This window comes from Rattus norvegicus, chromosome 5, assembly GCF_021556685.1.
Source record: "Rattus norvegicus strain SHRSP/BbbUtx chromosome 5, alternate assembly SHRSP_T2T, whole genome shotgun sequence".
NCBI classification, from domain to species: domain Eukaryota; kingdom Metazoa; phylum Chordata; class Mammalia; order Rodentia; family Muridae; genus Rattus; species Rattus norvegicus.
In genome coordinates, this window is record NC_141538.1 from 5,688,054 (window position 1) to 5,700,630 (window position 12,577).

General features: G+C 39.1%; 1 protein-coding gene across 1 annotated transcript in view; it reads right to left on the reverse strand.

Annotated features, from left to right (window-relative positions):
- Positions 1-6,518: 6,518 nt before the first annotated feature.
- Positions 6,519-12,577, reverse strand: part of LOC148005599 (nidogen-2-like) — a 47,368-nt gene continuing 41,309 nt past the window's right edge. The window contains exons 5-8 of the mRNA XM_087551466.1: positions 9,625-9,687; positions 9,029-9,116; positions 8,673-8,778; positions 6,519-7,044 (exon numbers count right to left, since the gene is read on the reverse strand). The gene's annotated coding sequence lies outside the window, so the exon portion shown is untranslated. The remainder of the gene's footprint in view (positions 7,045-8,672; positions 8,779-9,028; positions 9,117-9,624; positions 9,688-12,577) is intronic.

Below are 12,577 nucleotides of genomic sequence, written 5' to 3' on the forward strand. Positions count from 1 at the left end.
AGGATTTCATTTACTATGGCTTACTAATAAAGAATGTTAGTAGTTGTACTCAGTGATTGAATTACCTGTTGATTCTAAACTAAGTTTGTGTTGTGTTTGCCTTCGCACAGCTTCTCAATTGTTTTCCAGAGATAGGTACAGCCCCACTCCCACCCCCACACCCCAGCCAGCCGATAAATTTGGATGCTCCAATCTGAGGTTTGTCATGGTAGTGACTTTCTAAGGTGACATAGCTAATTGGGTGAAGAGATTTCTGGAGCTACAGGCCAGAAAGTCTGTCAAGATGAGAACAGCCCACCAGGGCCAAATGACCCATTGGTGCCATGTGACCTGCTGGTACATGGGGTAATATGGGATGGCTCCCTCTTCAGTATTTCACGCTGCAGGTGTACAAATTCAGTTTGAACCAAAATGAGTACTTTGGTATTAAAGCCTAAGTTTAACCAATAACAATATTCCAGCACTGACATTATATTTCATAGCATAAAGCATCCTATGGGATCTGTACGGTTCAGAATGAGTTCTCTGTATTTGATCTTTTCACAAGATTCAACCCAACTCCCAGGTCCATTGGAGGTCACCAACTATACTATAGGCTGTTCTCCTATGGCACCAAACCTGGGCAAAAAATGTAAAATGTTATCAGGTTGATTGAATTCCCATGAATCCATTTCCTTTCACTTTCCTCTTTTTCAGCCACTGATGGCTTTTGGTTGTCTTTTTAAGTAGCCATACACATACCACCTTTTACATTGCCTTTTACAGAGAGGCTCTATGGCTCATGCCTGGACAAACCACACCAGGCCAACAGGGCTCCACGTGGAGAGGTTTATTGCAATGGTAGAGACAAAGGCCAAGGGGTGAAGAGAGGTAGGAGAGAAAGAGAGGAGAAAAAGGGAAGAGAGGAGAGACAAGTGGAAGATGGTAGAAAGGATCTGTCTTTTATGTGAAATGTGGTGTAACTGTAACATGAAATGTATGCTGGAAATGGATGACCATTGCCTTGACAACAGATGCTCAGGTGACCAGATGACATTATTGCTGGAGGCAAAAGCAGTTCCGGATACCAACATTTGGAAATTTAGGTCACCAACTGGGACCCTCCTTTGTACTTGTAGCATACCTGTCCAAAAAAACTAGATCTAATCATGCAGGGATGGCACCTTGTGTTTGTACCTTAGCAGCTGCTGAACTCCTTATTCAAGAATAAGAAAACCTAACATTTGGGTTGCCTATAATGGTCTTCTCCTCTTATAACATGTCACAGCTCCTACCTTTCAAAGGTTTACAGAATCTACCTCCCTCCAAGGTTCTTTCTCTTCAGGTAGCACTAATTGAAGACTCCACACTAACCTTTCAATCATACCTGCCTTTCCAACCTTCTTTCTCCACCAAATACTAACCACTCCTTATCTCACCCCTGCACTAAAACCTTAGAGGAATTATTAACTCACCCTTCCCACATACAGGAGGGCAATTTGCCTCAGACATCTAAACCTGGTATACAGATGGAAGCTCCTTTCTACATGAAGGAGCCATAAGAGCCAGCTGCCTCATAGTGACAGACACTGAGGCACAGGCCCTTCCTGCTCATACCACCAATCAACAGGCTGAAGTAGTAGTCATTACCCATGCATTTCAACTGGCACAGGGACAAACCCTCAACATCTACACAGATTCTAAACATGCTTTCCATATCATCCTGACCCATGCCATTAACTGGAAGGGGCATGGGGTACTTATGACTAAAGGACGATCAGTAACTAATGCAAACCAAATTATGGCCATGCTAAAGGCCTCCCATCTCCACACAGCTATTGGATTTGTCCACTGCAGATCCCACCTGACGAATGACTCTATTGTCTCCAAGGGAAACAACGGAGCTGAAGAGGCAGCCAGAGCTGAGGCCCTTAGGGGCCTACACATGTAGCACCCTCCCCAGGACATTCTTACACTGCAACCCACAACCCCACTCTCACTCCCTAACACTCATCAAACTCTGTCCTATCTTCGCCACATCTTTCATCCTAACAGCAAGGCATTGTCTTATTTTGATAAAACCCACCTGAAGCCTACTCCTAAGGACTTAAGTTTTTTAAAATCCATCACTGCCTCTTCCAAAGTCTGTCAAATGTCAGACTTACACCTCTGGTATTGTAGCACCCCTTTTTCTACCCATCAGGCCAGAGGTTCCCTTCCTGGAACTGACTGGCAACTTGTCTTTACCCACATGCCAAATGTGCTAAGTACCTCCTAGTTTTGATTGACACATTCTCAGGGGGGGTGGAGGCATATCCCACAACTAACAAAAGGGTTCAGACAGTTTCTGAGCTCCTCTTCCAAGAGATCATCCTCAATTTGGTGTCTCAGCCTCCCTTCAGTGAGACAATGGTCCCGAATTTACTTCCCAAATTTCTCAAATTCTGTCTAAGGCCCTAGACATCACCTGGCATTTTCATATTCCATACCACCCTCAATCTTCAGGTAAGGTAGAAAGAACTAACTGCTCCCTAAAAACCACTCTTGTCAAACTGTCACAGGAACTTTGATTGGACAAAACTCCTGCCTCTGGCTCATTTAAGGCTACAAGCTCTCCCCAAGTGACCTCTCTTTGTCTCACCTTTCAAACTCATGTATGGTTGTCAGTACTAATTCCTGGTCTTTCAAGTAAATGTGCTCCCCTCCTAGACCATTGACTTACACCATTACTTTGTCACCCACTTTCTCTCCTATGGAACTTTACTGACCAACACTGACTAAGGCCACATGGTGTCTCCTGTCCACTACCTATCAACAATGAGACCAAGTTCGTCTGTCTCCTCCAGATCAGTATCTCTTAGCTGTCTCTCCTAAATGGTAGGGCTCTTCATGGACCCTGCTCTCTTAAGCTCCAAAAGATGTTGAGAACACCCACCTTGTCCCCAATCCCAGAAGAATGAGACTCCACTCTAGCATCTGCGCCCCACTCCACTGGAATAGACCTGGACTTCTCATCTGATCGTTTCCATCCATGGTATCACTTACATCTAGAGATTCAAGGTTCAAGGAATCCCCACTGATAACAAACAGACTTTCCCAATAGGATCAGGAAACCGCTCCATGCTGGGAGCCAATCCAAATTGCTGTCATCCCTATATCTGTCATTCCTTCTACATATTATGTTCTCTTTGTCTGCTTCCTCTTTGACCAGACAAAAGATGATTGCAAAAAATGGCCAGACAAATATGGGGGCTGCCCATTTGGTCGTTCCAGATACATATGTTAGGATCAAGGACCAATCACTTCTGTCAGCAATGCAAGACCCTGTTCTTCTCTATACCAGACCCATGGAATCCCAGGTAGAAAACAGGAGTTGTTGGTAAGCTCTAATGTAAAAACCAAGCAGGGACTCCAGTGAGTACTATCCACATCCAGAGAAATTTTGTCCAATTTCCCAAACTCTAGATATTGGAAAAATAGGAGAAATAATCAAACACTCCTCCAGGGTCCTTACGTCCTTGACATCCCCCCTCACAAATGGTACTAACTTGTCATTTAGCTTTTTGATTCAGACCCTGACCTTGGTGTACCAACTCTTTATGGCACCCAACCTAGTCACTTTAAAGACTGCTAGCTATGCAGTACTCCCCTGAAACTAATTCACAATTGCCAATTACAGCCTCTCTAGTGATACTGCCCAATAACCTTACCTCAGCTTTTATCAGCTGCCCTGACTCCGATGCTGCCATCGCCCCATACTTCTTTATATCCCTCTTATTGGTTTGACAGTTTTATGAAATCCAGGACATATTCTGAAGGAAAACTCAGTTCCCTAGACTGCAATAGATCCACCATCCTTGATACCCCATCTCTGCTGCAGTGCCCTGCAGTCCAAAACACGTCAATTCTCTGTGGCACTGGTATATATCATCACCTACCTGCCAACTGGTCAGGAGGAGTTTGCACACTGGTGTTCCTTCCCTGAGCTAGGAGTAATACATGGCAAAGAATCTCTACCAATTCCAGTTTTTGACATACCTGTCCAGCATAAGAGGGCACTGCAGGTTGTGCCATTCCTGGTTGCTGCAGGAGTAGCTACAGGTGCTGGCACTGGAACAGCAGGGCCGAAGACTTCCCTAACCCTATACCAGAAGTTCTTATCCCAGCTTGCAACCGTTTCCAAGGAATGTATGAAACCATGCTCATCATCCAGAAAAAGATCGATTCTTTGGCAGCAGTTGTGCTTCATAACTGACAGGGACTAGATGTCCTGACAGCTAAAGAAGGTGGTTTTTGTCTGTTTCTCCAGGAAGAATGCTGTTTCTATGTCAACGAATCTGGGGCAGTAAGAAATAAATTCCATCAGCTGCAATCAGACATCCAGAAATGCAGGGAACAGCATGAAGCCTCCAATTCCTGGGTTTTTCAAAACCCTACATGGAAATAGGATACTGCCCTTCTTAATGCCTCTTCTCCCCATTTTCCTGGACCTACTATTTCCTCCCTGCCTCATTAATCTTGTTTCCACATTCCTTCAAAGACAAATTCAAAATTTTCTAACCAAAAAGTCAAACAGTTCCTTTTACACAACTATCAAGTGGGCCTGGATGGTGAAAGTCAGCTACACCCGAAAACTGATAATGCTCCTAGACAGCAGGGAGCAGTTTAAGAGGTCTAAAGCCCCTATTTCCCTTTTAGCATTGGCTTCCCCTGTTTCCCTTTTTTCTTCTCCCTATGTTAAGAAAAAGGGAGGTATGTTATCATCAGAAGTGGTTTACAGCTAGCCTCTGAATCCAGCAATGACATCATCCTTAGGTAACAAAGACCTGCTTGCTTCTGTTGCCACAGCAACCACCACACTCTCAAGGCACATGCCTCACTCACATTAAAAGTACACACACACACACACATATTTACACACACACACACACACACACACAAATGAGTATTTACAAACAGATAAGTAAGGTAGAGTACACTATTCTTTGTATTATTTTATACTATCATGTGTATTTATAACTATGCTCACATAAAGAAAAACTATTATAAGTAACTAAACATCATTTAAAAAATGGTAAGAAGTAATACGTATCTATATAAGCAATGGAAATGGAGAAAAGTACACAATTAGAGTGAGAAATTATCTCTTTTTAAATTGTTTTTAATGAGTTTTTAAATAACCATACCACTAGCTTTCAATTTACGTCCCCAGGAATTAAATTCCTAAAGCATGTTGTACCATAACTGACATGGATAAATCCTACCTCATAGTAATAGTACTTTTTTAAATAGGCAAAGACATATTTGTATCCATGAAAATACATTGTTTCAGGTAGCATAATTTAAATTTTCAATCTCCACCTTCCTCTCCAGACTGTCAACAGCCTTATTTTCAAATGTTTTCCTATTTCCCATCCTTTCCTTTTCACTTCCTCAGTCAGTTCCTTCCAATGAAATTTAGGTCTTATACGCAGTATTCCTGCTTGGCATAAGCTTCTGTGAATATGTAAGAGATATACTCCTTTCCATGGTCTTTCCTCTTATGTTCATTAATGGACCTGGTGAAATTCAATAAAAACACACTAAGAAGTGAAATAAATGGTCTAGTGACTTGTTTTCATATAAATCCAGGATGTAATTACAAAATATTAATTTTAAATTATAGGCTAAATAACAGTTTTGTGCTACAACAAATAAAAGCAGTTTTTCAAAAAACAAAACAAAACAAACAAACAAAAAGCAAAAACAGGGTATGTTGCAAAACCAAGCAGGCGAGCCTAAGCTATGACATTTAGGAAGCAGATTTTGTTCTGAAAATATTTGCGCCTATATTAATGGAACCAAGATCATACATGGTTCAGAACGAAGAAGTATACCTTTTGAGTGTGCACAGTGTTATAATCTGTATTTACAATAAATCAATATTACTTCCTGAATCCTATTTGAGCCGATATAAAGGTAGGGGAAGAAAAGTATGTAAAGGGCGCCACCACATTCTCAAAGTTGAAAAGGTAAGATATTCCAAAAACAGTTAGAAAACATTTACTGGGAGTCTAATCCTGATGCTGAAACCAAACAACCGGAAAAGAAAGTCATACACCAACATCTCTGATGACCATAGGTGCACAAGGCATTAATAAAATACATGTAAACCAAATGCAGTAACACAAACAGATTTCCCATTAGGTTTAAGGCAACTTCATCCCAGAGATGGAGGAAAGCATCAATACATGAGAATTAACATAATCTACCACATAAGTACAAGTACCACCCTATTTCATACATAAAAGACCTTTGATAAAATACACCCTCCATTTGTGAGGAAAGTCTTGCAGAGAATAGGGATACAAGGGATTTATCTCAACATGATAAAGGCAATATACAGCAAAAGTCACCCAAAAGAGAGAATAATTCAAAGTACTTGTGTTGGAATCAGGACCAAGACAAGGATGCTCACTCTTCTCACTTCTCAACATACTTCTTACAGTGTTAGGTCAAGCAATTAAACAAGTCAAGGTAATGAAGCAAATACAAATGAGAAGGGAAGAAATCAATATATGTTTATTTTCAGGTTTAAAATTCTATACATAAAAACTAAATCATAAAAAAACCTCCTAGAGCTGATAAATATTGATAAAAGTTGAAAAACACAGAGTTAAAGCACAGGAATCAGTATCCTTTTTAATATACAAAAGACAAACACAGAAATCAAGGGGACAATACTATTCTCAAGAAACTAAAACAAAACAAAACAACAACAAAATACTTGAAATTAATATGACAAAGGAATGTGTGCCATGAAAACTGTAAAACACTAAAGAAATTCACTGAACATATTCCTGCTTTTTTTTTTTTTTTTTTTGAGCTGGGGACTGAACCCAGGGCCTTGTGCTTCCTAGGCAAGGGCTCTACCACTGAGCTTAATCCCCAACCCCCACATATTCCTGCTTAAGAAACAGCTACAGGTGTTTCTTGCCCTCTTGCTAAGAGCAGAAGAATAAATAATACTCTGTTAGTACTCAGTGGCTTCTGGGATTTTCTTAATATTCACATCACCACAGAGACCTACAAACAAATAAGAAAACTCTTAAGTTATTGAGAAGCAAATCCCAAGCTTCATGCGTTTTTCATGTAAATGAAATAAACTATTTAAATATCAAGTTTAAAATGGAGATAGGATGTAGTATGCACCCCCCACCCCACCCCCCGCCCCGATCACCACAGTCCTGTGGGTGTTACTCAGTGTGACAGCTCCAAGGACTATGTGTCCTGAGAGCTATGTGTCCTGAGGACTTGATGCTGTTATGCTGTTATGGAGTTCTGCTCTGTTCACTGCCAGCATGTTCCTCATAATCTAAGAATTATGGGAAAATTCTAAGGTGCCTCAAATCACTCACTGGCCAACATATCTGGCACTAACAATTGATTTCTTATACACATTTTTGCCCTCAGCTTCCTGGTGAGATTTATTAAGAATTGCTCTTGAGTAGATACTCATTCTGAGGATTTAAAGTAGATATGACTGATTTTTATATAAGTGGTTAGATCTGTGAGTCTTTTAAGAATACTTTTTAAGGATAAATAATGAAATAATTACTCCTGTCTTTGTCTAGAAGAAAACTAAAACAATTACATTGCAACTTAATGCTGCTTGAAAGATTTGGCTGGGATATATAAGTGATGGTACAAATAATAAAGCACAAGGGTTAGGGCATCCATCAACTATGTGTATCTCTTAAGGCTTGTGTATGATAGGCTGGAACACTGTTCCTTCTAACATCAACTCTGTGTGTGTGTGTGTGTGTGTGAGAGAGAGAGAGAGAGAGAGAGAGAGAGAGAGAGAGAGAGAGAGAGAGAGAGAGGGAGAGAGAGAGGGAGAGAGAGAGAATTTTCTCTCTTCCCTGTTCTTTCTCACTGACCCCAAGAAGTTAAGAGTTCATAGGTTTTTCGCTGATCATAGAGAGTGTCAACCCCCCAGTAACTTAAGCTTTGCTCCCTCAGAAACTGTCTGTTGAGTAACATCTCTAGTCGCTGGCTGCCTGTGGCAGCATCCCCATAGGTGTCTGGATCCACCCCCATCAATAGCTTTAACCATTGACCCCCATTGGAAGGTTGCCTGCTTCATTTTACCCACCACACAGACGCCAACATTGGTCATCAGCAATGGTAGAAAATCATTTACTTTTAATTTAGAAGGAAATTGAGTTTCAGCTTAATTTTCTGTGTGTTTTCTTGAATGTATGTGACTGTGTCCGTGAAGAGACATACTGCCCAGAAGGGCAGTTATGAACAGTTGTGAGGCGAGTTTTTCTTATTTGTAAAGACTGACAAATAAGGCCTCGCCAATGCCATTCAAATAAAAAAAGAAAAAGAAAAAGAAAAATGTAGCTTTCAATTTCTTATCATTTTATACCTGAAGGATGCTAAACATGACAATGCCTATTACTATTACTATTACTATTACTATTACTATTATTATGGTTTTCATTAGAGGATCACTAGGGACTATTATGTTATTTAAAATTCTTTACATGGTAGTATAGATGAAGGACTCAGACTAAAATATTTCCTTTGTAATATATATTTCATAAGTGGAAATTGTAGCACTGACTTGCGAGGCTTAATCTTTCTAAAAATATTAAAAAAAAATCAACTATCCATTAAGAAATAGAACTCACTTAGTTTCTCCATACCTGCCTTCATAGCCACAAGAAGCAATTTCATCTCTTGAAAAAAACAGAATCAATTCAATTTCTTTGCGTAGAATCGGGATTCTTACTGATGAATCTGATATTAGGTCTGCATTAAAATACGATTTAATCATTATGTTAAAATATGTTTTCCTTAAATTTTATTAAGGAAATATGGTTTCTATTATTTTCAGGTGTAAATATTTAGGTTCCAAACACCTGCGCGAATGGCCATTACTTCTATACTTAGTACAAAAACTAGTAAAATTGTTTTTTTATTCTTCAGCAGTGTTCAGACAAAAACGTGTCACAATAAACTCACGGTATCATGTTTTAATAAATGTAAACCATTCTGTTACCTTGTCAGACAGTCCCTGGGGTAAGCAAGGGTGAAAATGGTAAGGAGGATGAAGTCCACCTACTTGCTTAGGAGAACTATTCAGCTCACTATAACAGGAAAAACAGAAAAGAAGTTTCTTGGAATGGTTATTTTTTCTTTCCTAAAAGAACTTTCTATAGAACTTAAAACTAATATGTTAAAGAAATTTCAAGTTTCTGCCAGCCATTTGATTAAACAAAAACTTACTAATCGTTTTTAGAAAGTTTGGTTCCCTGTTTCCCATATCCAGAAACTAAGTCAGTGTAGCTTGATGATTTCATCTATACACTACATCCATACATACATGCGTACACACACACACACACACACACACACACACACACACACACACACACAAATATATGCACATTATATAAACATTTTTATATACTATAATGTCACTTTATCTTAAACATTAAAGTTTTTCTTTTACGCACAAGTAAAAACAGTCTAACAGCATTATTTTCTACTTGTCATGAAACAAGTGCACCTTCAACTAAAAACCTGAGCTCAATTTTATTCAGTAGTAACTGCTTTACAGAACATAATTCCAGTATCGATAGAAAAACAGCTTACCAGCATTTGTAATATCCAAACCAAATTTTCAATCTCACCCAGATGTATAAATGTGCCCGGCACCTGAACCATAAAGAAGTCCATTAATAATGGATGAGTATATTAAAGAAAGTGGTCATTGCTCTGGATAATACTATTAGGTTAAGCATGATGTGTGCTTTTATAGAACTTTTTCTGCTACAAACAACACTGTTAGTAAAGCAAGACCCAAACCTATCACTTTAGCTAATTCCAAACAAAGCTATTCTGTGTACACTGCAGTGGCACATAGTTTAAAAAACTACTCACTGCCTCTTTTTCACACATATTGAAACACCTCAATGCTCTATGAAAAACAGCAAAGTTATTGCACCACCAGAAATACACAGTACAATATCTAACTTCATTTCAGTAGAGCATGAGACTTAATCTCAGGGTCAAGGGCACCAATTATAAAAGGAATTAAACACTCTAACTAGTCCAAATAAAAGACACACAATCCAGGTACTTTATTTACAAGTCATAAGCATAATTGGGCAGGTTTACAGCTATACTAACCTATTTCCATGCCATAATGTCCCTTCTTACTTGCTCTTTTTCCAGGTCATATGCTCAGGGTCCATCTCCTCACATGGTGGCTTCCTCCTCCCTTGGTCTCCTCTCTTGTTCCCCCTTCTCCTCTCTCTTGAGACCCTCCACTCCATCCTCAATTCCCACCTTTCTTCTTCTATTGCCTAATCACAGACTCTATCCATTTTTGATGAGTTAAACTAAGAAGCAAAGTTTACAAAGCATCACTTGGGGTACTTGAGGATCTGCTCCTCAGGGCTTCCAGATCTTGGGAGCCAGTGGGTAGGGAGCATTTAAACACAAGCAGCACCACACCAACCCCACCAATAACTTTTCCTTATCTGACCAATAACCATCAACATCTTTACCTAATACACAGCCCATACAGATATTTTCAGATCCTAGCACCCATAGCTATGGCTTCTGGTGAAATGTAAGTACGTGTCACATTTTTACAAACTCAAGACAAACTGAGCAGATTATCCAGTGTTTTCACAACAGTCCACTATTTAATCTGCAAGAATTTAAGGGTTATCAATAACAAACCAACAGAAAATGCCACTAAACAAAGACAACAGCCATGATATATTATATTCCAAAGTTACAACCATGAATTAAGCTTTAAAAGGAAGTTACATGACCTTTATATTTTAAAGACTTTTAAAATAAGAGTCTCACTTGGAAATTATGCAAAGTTCATCTTTGCCTACTGAGTGTGGGCCATGCACCCTCACTGCCCTGGCCTGAGAGGCAACACCAGAGTGTTCCTCTTCACTGGGCTAGCTGACCTTTTCCACAGTGCAGCAGAGTGCATGGGTCTCTCCACTAGCAGAGTGATCTACTCTATGTGAGATTCGTGGAAATGCAAGGATACACGGTCCTCACTGGAGGGCAAACTAGACAAGCACATGGAGAAAGAATGTGGAGGAATAGTTGGAGAAATCAGAGACCAGGACACAAAATTGTGAAAGAGGAATCACTGAGAGTCAGTCTGTGACCAATAGAATTTAAATTGTTGCTCTTGTAGAATGAAAAGTAAAGTTGCTAAGAGGGTAGAAAACATCTGCATCCTGGGAATCCAGGAAGGGTTTGTAAAAGGCCCCAAACATGTGCAGAGATTAAATAGCTCTAAACAGAATCATCAAAGAGATGATTCAGGAAACAGCACACAAAGGAAGTCACAGATGGATCAAATGCTCTGGTTACATTGACCTAATTTCTTAATGTAAGGAACAAGAAATCAGTTTCCAAAATACACGAAAGATGCTTCATCTAACAATACAAGTCAATATTAGACCTAATTATTATAGAGCTAATGTGAGAAGTCAAAGATACTAACTTCTAAAATGACTCTTAGTACATTTAATTTTTGTGCAATGTCTAATAATGACTCAGAGAATGTGATATTGGAAAAAAAGTGGAAGAAAGGCATTGGAAAAGGAGTTTTAGGCACAGGTTTGGCTGTAAATTTAGTAAACGACAATCTAGTCATTTTATATCTAGCAAATACTTTTACAGGCTCCAAATGTATCAAAGACCTTAAGATACAAAAATGAATGTCATAAAGTTAAAACAAGAATATAGTATCAAGGTATTATGACCACTTTTTTACAGGAAAGGAATATTTCATTTTCTGGAACTTAAACATTTCCTCTAATATTTGACTTCTGGTGGTCCATCCAAAAGAAATGAAAAAGATATGAATTATAAAAGGATGTTAAATATTTTAAAAATCCAGTAGCTAATAAGATGCAGCTAATTAAGTAAGCAAAGAAAATATTCTGCTGCAAAACCAGGCTTGGCCAGCCAGTGATGGAAAGCAAGACAAAAGAAGATTAGTTTCCTGCTATTTTCAAAGAACAAGCACCTACCCAGGTCAAAATCTAGATGCAGACTACTAAAACAAGCAGCTGACTTGGAGTCTACCCACCAGACTGAGCAACAAAGGAACTAGAAACACCACCAAACATGCACAACAGTTTTTTTTCCCTCATTTTGACAGATGTTCACTAAGTATTTTCTTAGTGTTCAGCATGGGACACGTACTGTGTACTTCCTTCAGTTACACATCCCTTACTTTCTAGAACTTAAATTTTTATCTATTTAATAATACGAAGTAGGAAATTCAGAAAGAAAAAGCAACATGGTACACAAGTATGCTGAAGAAACTGACCACAAGCAATGAAACAAAGACTCAACAAGCTCAGGAAGTTATCCCAAGATCTACTGACACAAATCACTAATCTCAAACTTTTCTGAAAACATTTAACTGCTATTAAGAGCCCTAGAAAACTTGAAAAACTGATACACATATAAATTTTAAATGTGTGTCTACAATCACCCTTCCTGGTGCACCGTGTAAGCAGATGATGGCAACCAAGAAAGACTAATTCCCGAAAAGAAA